This window comes from Heliangelus exortis, chromosome 25 (assembly GCF_036169615.1).
Source record: "Heliangelus exortis chromosome 25, bHelExo1.hap1, whole genome shotgun sequence".
Lineage (NCBI taxonomy): Eukaryota > Metazoa > Chordata > Aves > Apodiformes > Trochilidae > Heliangelus > Heliangelus exortis.
The window spans coordinates 273,861-291,689 of NC_092446.1; the positions used below are offsets into that span (position 1 = coordinate 273,861).

The following is a 17,829-nucleotide window of genomic DNA, read 5'->3' on the forward strand; positions in this document are numbered from 1 at the left end:
CTGCATTTTTTTAATTTGACAAGTTATTTTCACTGCAAAAGAATCCATTCTGAATTATTCTTTAGTCTGCAGAACTGCAGAATCTATACACCTGTATTTTTGCATTAACATGTTATTTTATAGCTCATTACTTATGAGCTATATTTGAGTGATCAATATACATACATGAATAAAAAAGTTCAGTTTTCTTACTTAAAATACGAAAACGCTCTCTAGTGTCTTGGCAATGGGGACTTGACATTGAAACCCATCTTTTCATGTATGATAGAAAAAAAAATTTAAATAAATAAATAAATAAATAAAAAACCACTGAGGATATGGTTTAGCCAAGAGCCCCCAAATAACCTCATGCTCATTAATTTCTGTGCTTCTGCTGTCCAGAAGTACACAGCGGAGCCTGAGGGCTGTGATGGTGTTTCAGCCACTGCACACTGAAAAAAGCTGCAGCTTCTCTCATTGTTTTCTTTGGAAGAGAAACTGTTATCCATTGCAGAAACTTTTTCAAAACAAACACCAATAAGGTTTTTCAGATTGGTTTCTTCCAAATCCTAGAGGGTACATTTTCACCCTTGCACACAGTTATCCTCACACACAGTTATTTCTTTACTGAAAACAAGCAGACCTGACATTTGCTTCCTCTACACATAAACATCAATGAGGGACAGCACATCTTTAGAGAAAATGTATTAAGAACAGTGCCAGTGAAAAACAACAAACCCATGCAAGATGTGCTTTATGGTATCATAGTGCCGCTCTGTGTGACATGGAAGGCACTGAGACAGAGACCGTTTCTGATAATCACTGGTGTGTCACTTTTCAGCACCCTCTAATAGCCTATGGTGTAGGACAGCTATATTGAATGTTTTGCTCTCTCCAGGACAACATATTTGCAATATTCACAGGAACTCACATGCTAGCAGTCTACAGTACAGCAGGGTGTTAATAAAACTGGGGTTAATAAAATCAGGAACAGAACAAAACATGGGAGAGCATTTTTTGATACTGTTGTTGATATTCTGGAGGCTTAGCCTTTCAAACCATAGCAAAGCTGATGACACCTTTTATAAAGGCCTTCTGATTATCTCTAAACATCCTAAATCAGAGACAGATGAAATGTCATGGAAAATTCCTCTACATGAACAGTGTGAGTGTGTCTTAAAACCTACTGTTTCCCACATCATATTGACAACTTGATCTTGGAATGCAATGCCTCCAGGGGGTGAATCAGTGTATTTGTCAGAGCCCTCTCTCCGTGCCTTAATTACTGATGAGTTACCAGTATATTACAGACTCATTTGCTGGAGCAATCAGACTGATGGCAATTAAATTATAGTAAAAGCAAAGGTGGGAACCTGTTTTCTTACATGATTTTAAGGAAAGTGAAATAATTACTGGATTACTGCTCAGCAAGAACTTCCTGAATACTAAGATCACACGATCACACATCACAACTGCTAGAGAAGGGACGAGAGACTGAAGGGGCAGGTGATATCAACTTATATTGCTGAAATACTGCTAAAGGCACTCAAAATGCCTTATTTTGCTGTTGTTTTCACTGCATCCAATGAACAACACAATATTTAGATAAGATACTTCGATTTATAATAGGTGCAGTTTTAATATTAAGCTGATTCAAGACTCAAGCTCAGCGTGGAGAGTTCTGCAATGGAATGGTCTGGACTACCTCCTTCACTGATTTGTATAGAGTGACAACTGAAAAACCTGTGAGAAAGGATCTCTACAAATCAACTTTGTTCAACATAACTACTAGCTTGTAGCACACTTCATTTCTCAAACACACCTCTGGTACCCACAGCTTCACCACTGCTTTTGAAACAAGTGCTGCACACTGCTTGCTGGATTCTCTTCTGATTGTTTAAGAAATCTCCCAAGTTTTAATTATTTAAACAAGCTTGACAACCAACTGCTTCCATAAAGATGAAGTTACTTCATTTCTTCTTAAAGCCTTACTTAAAAATATAAGGACTGAAAATAACTCTGGTTAAGAAAAAGGAAAGCTAATTCACATAAATCAAAATCAACTAGAGAGACTGTAATGAAATAGAATTATTTGAAGAACTGCATAACTACTATTACAATAATAAAAAAATAATCTCTTCAGATTCTTAGCAAATGAAACAAGATTATTATATTTAAAAAGCAGAGGAGACCAGACTTGGTCACCTTTAGCCAAATGCCACATGCATGACACCAACAATCTCATTACTGCTCATTTGATGTGCAAGTTAAATTTTGCCTGGAGGAACACAGATTGTTCTCTAGAGAGATGAAGAAGGTGTGGACTATAACCAGTTTTCATCACCTAACATTGGGCTCATCCTGTCATCACTACTGTTATAACATTATTACAGTTGTGGCTTGGTCATGGGTTTTTTGGGGGGTGGCGGTGGAACATGGGATGGACAGGATGGGACAGGGGGCAAGCAGCATGGAGACGACAAGACGTCTGAAATCTTACTGGTTACACCATCATTCCTACTGCTGAGTTGATGCCAAAAACCTGGAATGCCAGGAAGCCCACTCTAATGCCTGAATGTCTGTACTAATGCTTAGACCTGCAATCATGTTATATTTCATTGTTTTTACTTCAACTGCAATACAAACAGGAAATCTGACACTGACAGAGAAAGAGCCAGGTTACAGAATAGTTGTGCTTTCTCTATGCTTCCTCTCATCCCTTACATGACACTACTGCTTTATTATCTGATGCCTCACTTAAATATGTGATTAAGGAGAAACACTGTAGAAGCCACACCCTTGCCAATTAATCTTTAGTAAGCAACATCTTTCGTTAGAGCAATTATAACCACTGTCAGGGAACTTACTTGCAGGGTTTGGAATCACTGTGTATTTTATTTTCTTTTCTCTAGCTGTATTCTAGAGGAATTATTTGCTCTAGAAAAGTCAGCTTCTACATGCCTAAAATAAGCTATTCTGACATGGTATGTATAGCCTTACGTAACTGTCATTGAACTTGAATCCTGAAGACCCAGCACTTGGGACTTTATAACTATTGAAGATTGTGTGTTGGCACTTCTGTAGCACCTTTCAACCAAGCTGCTTTATGAAGTGACAAAAAAACTAGCAAAAACAAAGGAACACCGAATGTTGTAGCCCAAAGTGTAACAGCATACAGAATAACCACTACATAGTTACAAGAAAAAAATCCAGAACACATGGGCACAGGCAGCACAGCTAAAACTAAGAAAATATAAAACAAAATTATCCAACTCCAGACAAGAAGGTGCTTTGCAGGTAAAGAACACTTAATTTCTCTGAGACAAAGTTCTGTGACAAGACGACCATGTCTTTCCCACGTGCACAATTCTACAGCATATCTTGCTTCACATCTGTTTCACTTAATACTCAAATTTGGTTACTATCTGATGGCTCCATCCGCCTGGAAGAGGCAAGCCCATACTGAATGCACTGACTCACAGACTGTCTCTTTTGTATCATTTCCATTTACATAATCCAGCATACATACTGGCCCACCTTCAGGCATTCATCAACATCATGCCCTTAAGTTTGTTATCCAAAGTGTGATCAACTCAGAAATGAACCATACAGTTCTAAAGCTATGCAGTAACATCCAACCTAGGTAATACCTTCAGCCTCTGACGAACACAGGACAGATGCTCTCGGCATCTTTATGAAAACCACATCTGCTGTTGCTACTGATCATATGCGTCCTTTGGGGATTTTTTCTGTTTTTCTTTTTTCCTCTTGAATCACTTGATTTGGTTAGGGTCCAATTCTATTGCACAGAATACAACTCTGGGAACAAGTTTAAGTGTGGCAGGAAGAAGGAGCATGCATGATATAAATTCCCTTGCAAGACATATAATAACCAATAAATAATAGCTTTTAATACTGGTTCTAATAAAGACTGAAGTTGTCTGATTTTGGAGTAAACTGTGTACCAATTCCAAAATTGCATGCTGCAGTAACATTTAAACCGTATCATTTTCATTTAGTATTGACTTAATTCACAGAAAAAAAAAGGGGGGGGGGGGAACAGAAGCACTGATGTCACCAACTGCAGATGATAGCTTTAGTTCTAGGTTCTTCCAACAGACTAGAACTCATTTTTAAAAACACGTGGACTATGAGTCTTTAGACATCATGGAATGACATTTTAACTGTGGTGGAGTGTGCTGAACATAGCAGAGATCTCAATAGTTAAATAACAAGAGTAAGTACAACTCCCTATACGAAGCCCACTATGTCAAACCTGCAATTTTAAGATTCAAGTTTTTATTCTGCTTTCCCACACAAAGCTAAAGCTACTTTTCAGAAAGTCACAAATAAAACATTTCCTATTAAGGTAGTAAAAAAATTAATTTAATTATAAGAAATCCTACCCATAAATACTGTCTCTCAAACAGTAAAACTGGAGGTTTAAACTAAAGATACTCAGAATCAGAACAGCTGTATGTAACTAAGATGAAGAACTGAAGGTGATCATAATGTGAAAAGTGTATGAAAATTCCCTTACCCTCCTCCATTAGTTTCCTTAGACTATACAATCAGTACAGACAAAGAGGGAAAAAAGATTTTAGTAATATTGAAATAAACTTATAAATAAAAATTTGCTCTTCACATAAGATAGCCAGCATATAATGGGAAAGTGCTGTTCTTAACTGGGACTGATAGGAGTCCAGTTCTCTCATTCTAGGAAAACAAGTTTTTGGAGTCCTCTTTCAAAGTACACTCCAAAAGCATATCACTGAAGCCAAACACGACAAACCAAACACGACAAACTTTGCAAAGGCAATTGTTAGTCTGAAGCAAAAAACGTTTCAGATCTCTGACTGAAGGAAGTTAATAGACAAGTCAAATTAAACACAGTGAGGCACTACCACCATTTTGAAACATCAAACATGTATCAGTTGCAGTTATTTGCTAACTACAGTATCAGAATTACTATACACAACTGTAAAACTGAATTGTAAAAACCAGGCAAAAAATAGACAACATACCAGCAACTTTTTGCCACAAGACTCCTTGCCACATAAATGACTTTCACGTAATGCATCTTACTGTCTTTTAAAGGTACTATTACAATAAATGACTAATTGGTGACATATGAAAGCGAAAAAACAAATAATGTTTGGTTTACTTGCACATGGCACCCTTCTGTTGAAGTTTCCATGCTTGCACCTTGTTGCCACTGTAATAGCATCCCTAAAATCCAGGAGAACTGAAGTGACAAAGGTTCTGAAAAAAATTAAAGGCTTTCTGCTGTGTCTTGATTATAATTTCCACAGCCAGCACAGGGAGAATGACACTATGAAAACGAAGGCCATAGATTTGATGAGTAGCAGACTTCTGTATAAGCTCAGATAAAGCTACAGATAAATGCACCACTTTCCATCCAATTAACTTACATTGAGGTTTATCTTTCTGACATTCAAAGAAGATGGTGTCCCCAGCCACTAAAGTTATATCAACCTAGACATTTCCTTCATATTTGCACTTGAAAGACTGAATCGCCCTCTGTTTCACTGATGTTTTAAAGACACTACAGAAAAAAAAAAAAAAATTATGATTTGTTTAAAAATAACCATACCAATTTCTTTTGAGAATTTAATATAAATACTATCTCATCCACAATGAATTTGGGACAATCTTCCCTAAACTCAGGTCATCTTAAACTTTATGATACTGCTTAGACTTTCTTCTAATGCAAGATAACAGATGACTCATTCCATGATTAATAACTTCTAATAGAGCTGTCATCTGCAGCAAGGCTTAAACATTGACTTCTGAATATCAAAGCTATGCAAGAGCAAACAGGCATAATCAAATTAATAAATGAGATTTTGCAAACTGCTCCTAGCTTTTTCAAGTACTAGGCTGAAAAAATATGCTTATTGTACTAGTTTATTCCTTATATCCGTAACAACCAGTCACTCTCCAGATAAAGTATTCGCTCACAGTAGTCTTGCTATTTATCTTACATTGCAAGACAATTCAACAAATTTTGTTCTTCTTTTAACTAGTTCTAACAGGATCTTGCATTTCAGCATAAAAGGTGACTCAACAAACATTTATTATTGTCACTTTCTCAGCATCAGTCTGTGTTTACTTACAAACCTCTGCTTTTTTAAATAGTGATGACATATTTAGGAAATGGCTGTTACTACTAAGAACTCAGCTGAAGGTAACAACTTTAAATCAAACAGGCTTTCATGTTTCTAACTTGTTTTGGTCAATTTTCTCCACCCCATTCTTATTTCTCTTTTATTTTCATGAACTATTCTTTTTTGTGCTAACAATCTAGTTCATTGGGTTTTTTATTTATTTTGTTCTGTTATTGTTGTTAATACTAATATTACTGAAATTTCCCTCAACAGCAGCTCTCATTCTGGTTTTGCCCACTTTTGACAATACTTATATACTTTGCACCTAATCCCATAAATCTTCTGCTGCCTGTTTCTCAAACCTAGATTAATAAGGTACAGAATATGTCATAATTTGCTCAACAGGCAGATGACCATGACCAGAAGGGCCCAGTCAAACAATATGGGCGTAAAAAACAAGCATTATTTCATACTGAAGAATCTTCCACATCAATACCCTATATGGAAACACCAGTTAGGGGCACAAGCAACCAGGCTAGAGTTTTAATGGCTTATGATAAAGCAATAAAGGAATGAACACACATATCACTCTCCAAAGTTCATGCAAAACATACATGTAACAACACCTGTGCTCCTGCCAACATGCTTCACTCTGAGAGAACCTCTGTCATTCAAGTATCTTAAATCTATCCCTCAGATATGCATTAAATGATGTATTTTGTGACTTGAGCATAAGTTAGTTGGTGACAGAACCACCACTCTAGACAGTTCAGAGCACAGAAATAGCATACTTTTTTGGTCATTTGCTCTATTACAGCCCTGAATTCACTCCACTGGAAAGCTGCTAAATACATAGCTTTGCGGGGCTTATTATTTCCTACCACCTTTTAGATGTAAGGAACTTGATGTATGGGAAATTAACTACGATTTATGCTGGCCTGAGGCTGGACTGCGAATAGGCATCCATGTAATACACTTACAGCATCCATTTTGTGTTTGTCGGTTTCTTACTGGCAGTCCTTATGTAGGTACCATGTCTCAAGCACTATGTGAAGCCCTAAAATAATCTTTGAAAGAAAACATAGATTTTGAAAATGCTTTTTGGTGAGATTTTTTTGTGAATTTTTTTGTTTGTTTGTTTTAATGAAGTGTAAAAAGTGTTTCTGGGCTGACTCCAGTTGCTTTCCTGGCTTTTTTCCAATGATGTTCAAATCGGGTTTTTCAAACTAGCAAACAGTAGTTTTGTGGTTTACTCATACAAAAAACTGGGAGTTCTGGTATTTTTTTAGCACATATTACTAACAGGGTTCAAGATTACCCTCTCTACTGTCATGTGGTTCTGGCTGTGCATAAACATTGCTTTGACCAATAGGGGCAAATTTAGATATTTCCCAGAATGATTTGTTGCATTCTCACGACAGTTGCGATCCCAGACTGGACTAGATCCAGTGGGAAAATGTTTAGACAAAGTACTGCACCAAACAACACTCCTGTGAGATTTGCCTGTGGTTTGCCTATAGAAGAAAGTAAGGTTACAGAAAGACATTAAAAAATACCATGCTCTGTTCACATGTTTCAGAGTGAATGCAATCACCCTATTCACAGGCAATAATACTCTATAAAAGTATTTCAGGCAAAATAAAAGTAAGCATCCAGCGAATGTGCAGACATGCTCATGGTATCTTAACACCAACCATTTGGTACAACTCTCAATAACTCAAGTACCATGACAGTCTAGAAATGGAAACCAGGGAAAGAAAGAAGGTACACGGGGAGAGTATAAAAAGAAACTCTCATAATCATTATCTTTAATTATGGTGTGGCACCCACCAATACCACATACTGGCTGAGACTAGTTAAGTGGAGAAGCCACCTTTATTTATCTTGGAAAGGTACATACACAATGTTTATGTTTAATAAATAAACCTCTCCTCCAAACACTAACACCTGACCCACATTTCAGGTTTCAAGAGACGTTAGGAAATACATAGCTAAAAAGACTGTACTCATCATTCAGTGATCAAACATGAGAGCTAAGCATGCTGGAAAGTAGAAATGCAGCACAAAATTGGAAGCAGGAAAATGGTCTCAGCATCTCATCTATGTAGCTCAAGCCAGAGCATAACCAGAGCCAAGAGCAGATTCAGTGAACAAATTCTTTGTTCACTGAAATGTCACCTAAATGTTACCAAGCCAGAGCAAATTGAGAGAAGCAACTATTATTCCCCTATATACAACAGTTTCCACAGCAAAGAAAAAAAAGATTAAGAGCAAGACCATTGCAACCAAAACCTCCACCAGAAAATTCTGGAGTGCACAGTCATTATTACTAGGGAAAAGTGGAATTCGGTGAGTGGCTGGCTTTGCATGCCAGGCATCACTAGTCTGCCACCTAACTGGTTTCTCCTCCTCAGACATTTCTGTCTACACTCACATTTTACTTACATTTTGCCACAGATTGGCTTCTCATTCACTGCAGTTACGCTGCAACAGCTTAAATCCAACCACAGCTCCTTTTGTGGAGTCAGGAGCAAAACAGCACATAATGGATGAGGGCAGAGAGTTTATGTCCATCACAACTTGTAATTCTGGTGTAATATTAATGGCTCCTTTAGTGTCACAAGTATTTTAGCGGCTTAGCTGTGACACTAGCTTAGGCCACAAGTTACTCCACTGTGAACACACAGAAAGCAAAATGAGAAAAGACTTGTACCAAAATATTTCTGGCAACATGAACCAGTGTGACAGCAAATGCAGAAGCTCCACTTACTTAACTACAGTTCAGCTCCTTAACAGCTTTGCCTTCTCAATTCCCAGCACTTAAACCTACCCTATGACTCTACTGTTTTCTTCTCACAAATTAGTTTAAAACATTTCCCAACGGTTCCTTATGTTTGTGGGTTTTTTTTTTCTCCTTCCTATCTGTTTCCCCTTTCTTCATGTATTAGGCCTGTTTGGACTCGTTCCACTTGCATATATTCCACTCAAGGCTATGAAAATATTTTGGTAACACTTCTCCTCACTCAGAACACTTCTGCTTCTAAAGCCATTTTTGCCTTTGCCTTCAATTTGCCTGAAGACTACTCTGCAGGCTGCACAGTCTTGCATTTTTAGTCTTTTAAGTGAGTTTTATCTACTTTTGTTCCTCTTATTGCCACAGCAGATGGCTCTGAATATCACTTTACTATACACACACATTCATACAACACAGAAATAATGAATTAAATTTTTAAGTAGGACACACATTGTTAGGACTTCATGAAAAAAAAACAATTCTTACAGTCATCTTATCACAGTATGCTTATGAATGTATCTTATGACTCAGATGACACCATTATTCAGGGTTTGTTTAAAATTCTTTGTTCACTGAAATGTTACCTAAAGCTGCTGAGAACCTAGAAGACAAGAGAGAAAAAAAAGTGGAAAGAGTCCAGTCCCTTGTGAGCTACACTGAAGGATACAGCAATGGACGTTCAGCTGTATGACACACCTACTGTGGCAAGAGGCAAACGCTACAGAAATCAATCAACTAAGAGACAAATACATGCCAGCCTTCACCATCTGTCTTGCCACGGTTGGCATATATACAAAGTATCATTATAATCATCCATTATCCTGGACTGCATGCATTCAACAACACCATCAACATAGATTATAGGCCTCAAGTTCTGCTACATCTCTGCTATTCTTCTGCTGACCACCTTGAGGTGTATCACTTGAGAGGTTAACAATGCTAACCTATGACATTTTCCCATTTTAAACAACAGTGGACCCCATTCACGTTGCTGGCAGCACAGACCACGTTGCTGTCCTCTGCTATGATACAAATAGCAGCAGAACACTGGCTTACACTCAGAATACCGAGTACAGAAGCAGCAAAGAAAACTGCCACTGCCCACTATTGTGGCATACAGTTTAAAGAAACATCACGTACTGCCATTATATTACTGTTACATTTGAAATTTGGTTCCACTTTTGTTGTCTATTCTTTCTGTCATTCTCCTATCCCTTAACATTTCACCAGGTTTTAATTTACATATAATATTCGTATTTCAAAAGCCTACATGCTCTTAGCCTCTAAAAAAATCACCAAAAAAAAATCATCTTTATGTCCCTCAATGTAGACCCAAAGTATCTAAAGTATATCTGCCTGATATATTAGTAGAATTCAGAAAATTGCTCTACAAAATTCCTAAAGGAGTATCAGCCAAGCTTAGACTTGGCATCCACACAAGTCACAGTTATTTTCTGGAATACGTTGACACCACTATTATGTTATTGTCTCCCAGTTCATTTTTCTGCTCGTGTATTCCCCAAAGAAGGAAAGAATGGTATTCCTGTTCTCTGAATAAGGACACATCTTGCTTCTTAGAGGGATTTGATTATTTATTTTTCCTTCTTGAATTCTTCAGTCATGGGGCTTCAAACCTTTCTAACTCTTGATTTTCCATACGAGGCCACGGAAGCCATCCTACTGCTTCAAATTAAAAGAGAACAAAATTTTACCAACAGGTAACACTTGCTTTCATTTTTTTGTCTTCTCAGTTGGGTATTGCCAAGAGAGCTTTCAGAGATCACAGAAAACCTGTCAGTTTCCTAAATTTAATTTAGCAACACAGAAAATCTGAGCTATTCAATGCTGGCATGGGCAATGTTGCAATGCACACCCTCAGCTCCACATGCCTCTACATTGTGTCTCCTTTTGTGTGCACCTGCAGACAAAATAAAGTTTGAACAGGATTACTCTCCTATAAAGCTGCTTCCAAAGGAACACAGCAGTGAATTGAGAACATTTTTTTCTTTCTCCCATTTGATCTTCTCTGCCACATTATTTTTCAGATTACTCCTCACATTTTACTTCAATCTGGTTTCAGCTTCTGATTAGAAACTTGGAATTTCAACTTCAACAGCTCAGTATAGAGACCTGAGCTGTTTCTAGCCATCTTCCTCCTTGGACTATCTTAATTCAGTTGTATTGTTCTTTTCACCGTACCTCTGTCCACACTGGAAGCTACATCCTCAGTAAATACTTTGCCAATCTTGCAAAGAGCAAAAAGCCCAGATCTTTGCAAACAAAACAGGGTTTTGTTATCCTCAAAGAACCAAAACCTACAAAACAGATGTAACATCTGTTACAGAAACTGCCATTGTGGGGAAGCTGCAAATTGTCAGGTTTATCAGACAGAATATAATACACAATTAACTGCTAGTTAGCAGTTTCACCATTAATACCAGACAAAGAATACCTCAGATACTTAAATTCAGTCCAGAATGCACTACAGAGTCACCAAAAACCAACGCCCAAGTTACTGCTCAAAAAAAAAAAAATTCAAAACGTTCAGTAATAAGCACTGTCTTGACATGATATCCAAGTACTTCTCTGGGCAGGATCAGAAAACAAATAGCAGTCATCAGTTGTGCAGTCAAGTCAGAAAAGGCTGGTGGATAGCCCCACTTTGACCACTACAAAAATCATATTTGCTTTAAAGGCATTAAAGCAGCATATTGAGTCAGAACGAAGATTGACCTCTGTCTACTCAACTGTCTGCAACAGGGCACACCTGTGAAATATACAACAAGCAGGCCCATAACCACACAGCATAAATGAGGGTGTAAAGCCAAGTTGATGACTTGCAAACAGTGACTCCCCTATAATACCTCAATGCCAGCAAAATAATCAGAAGCGCTTAATTCTCCAAGGCCTGTGAAAGTCAGAAAAGAAAACTAGATTTAACACAAGAACAGAAGCAGGAGATCTCTTGTGATTTCAAGTATCTTTTTAACAGGACCACAAACAATGATTTCTGATTCTGAATCACTGCCTTCCACAAGCATCCATGAAGTTACCTACACACCTGCCTAGAAATGCAAAGAGACCTGTAAAAAGGGCATTCCACTGCTAACTCTAAGAATCAAGAAAATGGATTTACACTTCCCACATTTCTGAGCAATCTAAACAAAACCATTAAATACATAGGGCCTTATACAAGGCTATGAAGAAGCATGTTTCAATTTTCATCCTGTTTTTGTAACTTGTATATATTTTGTCTACATTCAGAGCCTGATACTACCTCATCTGGGCTTCACTTATTCTTTGCATTATTTGTTTGCAGAGCTCACAGCACAAACATTTGAGGCACACATAGGACATAAGTAGGAGATACCCTGGAATTATCCCATCTTTACAATTGAAAGAGAGGTAAGAGAGGTAAAAGTTGGTCTGGATTGTCCCCTAGTGGTCCTCACCCTTCTTGGGGAACACAACTCAGAACAGACTGTGTGACCACTGATTGTCATGTTCATCTCACCAACTGTGATCTGTTTATAATGGTTGTTTGTCAGTCCTTTACAATGCTAGTTCTGTCCTCCACTCTGGCAGGTTTTTGCAGCTTGCCATCATCCATAAACTGCTTCTGGAGTCTCCATTACATTATCCAGGTTATATTAAAGAAAATATTGGCCAACACAAGATTCAATACTATACCTTCACTAGATACATCCTTGTATGCACTAAGAAGCAGAAGTAACTGATGCAGGTTATTTTACTGAAGACATTTAGGAAGATGACTGACTTTCCAGCAACCTGTCATAGATCTTTGCTCTTCTTTTAACTATATACCTTTGAGAAACAATACATTACACAAAATGTGAAATGTTACTTTTTCAATAATAGGTTAAAATTTTAAAACTGTATCTGCTACCAGCTCTGCTCATACAGTTTTAATTATCTCTTGCGCAAATCAAGTCGTATGTATTCACAAAAGGTATGTTCTCAATACCCCTACTTTCTTCATGTTTTTCCATGCACAAACAATAAAGCATTACTCTACAGAGTCAGTCTCCTTCATGTTCAACCTCAGCAACTAGAGGGACTCCTATGATTTTAAACTACTATTGGTGTCTCTTACCTTCAAAAGAAGTTCATTTCTTTCTAAATTATTTCCCAGTTCTAAAATTTAGAAATTAATCAGGAAAGTGTGATGTAAGTCTGCTGAGTTGATCGTAGCCTTCTGGAAAAATAGGTACAGGGATTCTCATGCTAGAAAATAAACTACAGCAATGTAGGTTTATGCATGGCCTTGCAGTCAGTAGTAACTCCTAGCAGTCAAAATGTTATGCATGTGGACAGACAAGTTCTCTTGTACAAAGAGAGGAGAGGTTACCATAGTTTGGCACCTTTTGTTATCCACGTGCTCTAAAACCTGATTAAAACTAAAATGCAAAAATACTCTGCAAGACATTTCAAAGAGGAGCTTTACAAAAGCTTGTAAAAAGTGAAGGATTCAGGTGCTTAGGGTTTCCACTGGTGCTCTTTAAACATGGCCATATAGGTTGCACATGGAAAGCAACTGAGTATAGCAGTATGCCTGCAGTAATAAGTAGGTATGCCCTCCCATCGACTCTATCCTGCTCTTGTTCTTCCACTGGTATCACTAACAGTTTACAAGCATAAAGCAATAGCCCTTTGAAGAGAAACACCAGCGTCTGCCACAAGACACTCTCCCTCTCTCCTCATCCATAGGAAAATAATAGGAGGTACTCTGATTTCACTGTGCATATCTTGCTACTGAAGACATTAGAAGAGCACACCTAGCATTTGAATGGAATGCAAAGAGATCTGAGCTGGTTATCAGATCCTGTGAGGGCTTGTTCAATAGCCTTCAGACAGGTATTAGCAAAGCTTGCTCCTCTGCCGTTTTTCCTTGCTATATGAAACGCCATACATACATGTGTGTCAGACTGTCAAATATCGTGCCCTACCTCAAGCTACTATCAACAGGAAAAATTCCCACTGCAGCTTGGTATTCACGAGAAAACAAGTACAGAAAGCCAAAAGTGTTACACTAGCAACATAACTTAAAAGAAAAAAAAAAAAAAAAAAAAAAAAAAAAGAGGTTTTCCCAACTTCAAATTATTTAACTTAATACGGGCAAAATGGCAGCCAACTATCTAGGCACAGCCAGCCATGACAAATTATCTGACTCCCAGTATGGCTCTTGCACCCTTCTCCGGACACAAGGCTGCATTTTTATCTCTTTATACGATGCTGAGCTTACCTGGAAGACCAAGTGGCTGAGAACAAAAGAAATTAAATTCCCGTTCGGTTTGCTCCAAGTTCCTCCCTCGGGAGGGCACCCTTTAGCCATCCGAACTCGGCTGAGCACCTGTGAGCGGACACGAAAGTTTAGGGAGCATTAAAGCGACGAAAGTAAATGCAGCTAGGGACGTGACTGAGGAGCAGAGGATTAAAGGAGCGGGGAAGAGGAGTCATAAGGGCAAGAACCAGAAATTAAAATATTGCACAGACAAAAAAAAAAACCAAAAAACCGTAGGAGCCCAAGGCGAAGGAGCAGATCATAAAGTCTGGAAAGCTAGAACCAGGACATTCTGGAACCACAGACCAAACAATTCCAGACAGCAGCAGCCAGGTCACGATGAGCCTATAGCCGTTTGGGACAGACCGGCCGCACCGGCCCGACACACAGCCCCACCACACCGACTCCGCTGCACAGCCCCACGGCCGCTCGCCTCTTGCAGAGGCCTCCGAGACCGCGAACTCCCCACCTCCGGACCGGACCGGACCGGACCGGACCGAACCGAACCGGACAGAACCAAACCTAACCAACCCCGACCGCACCGGATCGGACCGCGCCCTGCGGCCCCGCCCCTTCGTCACGTGCCCAGTCCAATCACAGAGAGCGCGCCGCCGCCTCACGCGGAGGAGCGGCACCGCCCTCGCGCGTCCCATGAGCGGCGGGAAGCAGCCTGGAAGAGGAATTAAATCCTGGAAAGGTCCACGAGGAAGCGGTGTGCTACCGCAAAGTAGTAATTCTCGAGAGATGTCACTGACAGCACAGGCCATTACACCTCGTGAAAAAAAAAAAAGTGATTTTATTCTAGGTAATAGTCTTCCTGTTACCTAGAGTGTGCAAGGAGAGGGCCACATTAAAAACAGCACTGTCAGTAGCCCCTTGCAAGCTTTCTACATGTTCCTAAAACAATTTACCCATGTTACAGCGTACAAAAAGAAGAAAAATGCAAGGCTGTGTGTTAAGTAGGAAAGGTTTTCATTTATATGCTTGAGAAATAATCTGCGCTTAGTCTCAGGTTTACTGGTTGCTTCTGCAATCACGTACTATATGGATTATTTAAAAATATGTTCATGTTATATATGTTCATTAATAAAATTAATTTAAAAATTAATAAAATTAATAAAATATGTTCATTTTTGTCTTAGCACACAGGCCAACACAGGCCAAATAAGTTGTTCTAAAACAAAAGCTCATCCAAACGTTGCATTTATTCAAGTGTCTTGGTTTGCAGAAATAGTTTGTAAATGTCACCAAATACAGTATTTCTTACACCTTTTGTGGCCCATGGAGCTGCAGGTGCCTTCTGCCTCACACCTGAGACAAGCGGCTGAACCTAGCCCCAGCTGAAAGACCCCAACCCCTTCAGCTGTCTGAGGGCCAAGTTCCACAACAGTGCAGAACTGCTGCAGTGCCTCTGTTCCAAGCTCCCCACTCCGTACTGGTGCCAGTAAAGAACCTTCTAGTGGGAGCCCCTGCAAAAGCTGGAAGGAGGTGAGTAGTGTGTCGTGCTTGTGATAGCAGGGGAATGTCACCTGGCTGAGGAGGAGGAGAAAGTAGTTCCAGCCCTGAAGAACGAATAAAACTACCTAGGTAGACGTGTAAGTTGCCAGTAAATGCTTAAGGAGAAACTTTCCAGTAAGTGCTTAAGGAAACTTAAGGGTTGAGGGTCTAAGCGTAAGACTAGAGGGAGTACTTTTCTATTATAAGCCTTCTGGAATTCAGTAAAGTTTGTTTTAAGAAGAACAGGAAAAGAGAATTTAGAGTGAATGCACTGGAAATAAAGAACAGCCTGAACCATCCAGCTGTGAAATGAATTCAAAGGAAGAATCCTGTCACTTGGGTCATCTTTACACAAATTTAAACAAGGAACTGGATTCTGTCAAATTCTCCTGTACAGTCCCCAGATGGCAATGAAATTGCAATAAGACTTAGGAAAATGTAGAAGTCTATTAACAACGCTAGCAACTTTCCAATCAACAGTAGCAGCTGTGGCTAGGATCACATAACTGTATCACAGTATGCCTGCATCAACACATTTCCTTCAAATTCTTTGTTTCATATCTTTTTCTCCTTAGCCTTATCTACCTGCTTTCCCCTAAACTCCTCCATATGCTCCACTTTCATGCTGTATGTGTCTCTGTGCCAAAATGGCCTTTGCAGTAGTATTTTCCTGTCACATCATTGTGTATCACTTTATGCACATATTTTTGCCTGCCCTGTTGTCAGAGTTCAGAAATACATGGATCCCCACACCATGGGAATGTTAACCAACTTTAACAGTCAGCTAGTAACTAATTCTAAAAAAAACAATTTAGACATGAAGGCTCTTTGTAAAGTGTGCAATCTGGTAACTGTGAGTCTTTTGAACACAGCCCAGATATCCCACAGCTTATGGTGGGATACCAACATTACTGCTGCAAGATTTTAAAACTTTCATTAAAACAGGCAGCATTTTCCCCCCTTGCCTGTTTGGGTCTTCTGAAGTGATTTCCTTCAAGAAAATACCCTTTTTAAAAAATTCTGAGCAAGTCAGGCATGAGACTGAAGTTCCCCTTTTGTTTTCTAGCCTCACACCTGTAAATAGGAGTTCCCACAACATGACTTTTCTTGTAATTTTTGTAACTATTGAATTTTTTTTCCTTGTCTTTAGTGGGAAGGCCTTGCATCAATTTATTTATGACTTATGCATAATGGCTTTCTCTTCATTCTTCTGACATGCCTGAAATAGGTGTGAAGTTTTGAAGTCAGAAGCTGAAAAGCATGTTGGAATCGATATTCCTAGCTCAAAGTAGTTTTGTGGAAGCAAACACTTCTCTTTAAGAGCTTACAATGTCTGCTGGGCTACCCCATTCACCATCATAATTAGATGCGAGACTTGAAATCGCAACTCCATCCCTGCTGTTTACTGTCTTCATCCTCCTTTGCTGAAACAATGATGCTAGCTAGAGGTAGATCTGAACAGACGCCAGAATCTGTTGGTGGGAGCGTGCTAGTCAATACATTGCTTATTCATTCCCCAAAAGCTGACCTAACTTGCAGAACTCACTGAATGAATTGTTATTTCTCACTATGTTACAAATCACCACTGCCCTTTATGTCAGTTAAGTGAAATGCAGAAAATATGTGGCATGTTTCACCACTCAGTTCTCTTATTTCACATTCCAGTCTTGACACGTTTTTGAGAGACCACAGTAATGTGTAGTTTAAAACCTGTCTAATAAACTTCCATGATCCTGAGGCATAAGCTTTGAATTTAAGTAACTTTCTTTTTTTCTGTTGCCCTTTAGAACAATTTCCTTTTCCTACTTGGCTCAAACAATTTCCAGATCAAGACAGCAGCAACAGCACATTCCACCCTGTGATGCAGATTCGGAGTCTGGTCCTTTGGGACCTCCGTGCTGACTCTGTGAAATTATATGTGCCCCCAGGCAATTGCCCCAGGAGTAGACATCGAATGGCTGGTAATGTTTGCAGTACCCTGAATTTCTACTGTTGAGACACAGTACAGGAATCCTGTTACTTTCCAGCCAAAGAGCAGAACTTCACACCCACCCCTGTTATCTTGGCACACAGCAGAGCTAGCAGAACTCTTTATAAGCTTTCACTAACAACCAGTCCCAGACCACTAT

At 39.0% G+C, this 17,829-nt stretch overlaps 1 long non-coding RNA gene across 2 annotated transcripts in view; it reads right to left on the reverse strand.

Moving 5' to 3' along the window:
- LOC139807542 (uncharacterized) overlaps positions 1-17,829 on the reverse strand; it is a 290,208-nt gene that overhangs the window by 244,625 nt on the left and 27,754 nt on the right. The window lies entirely within an intron of this gene.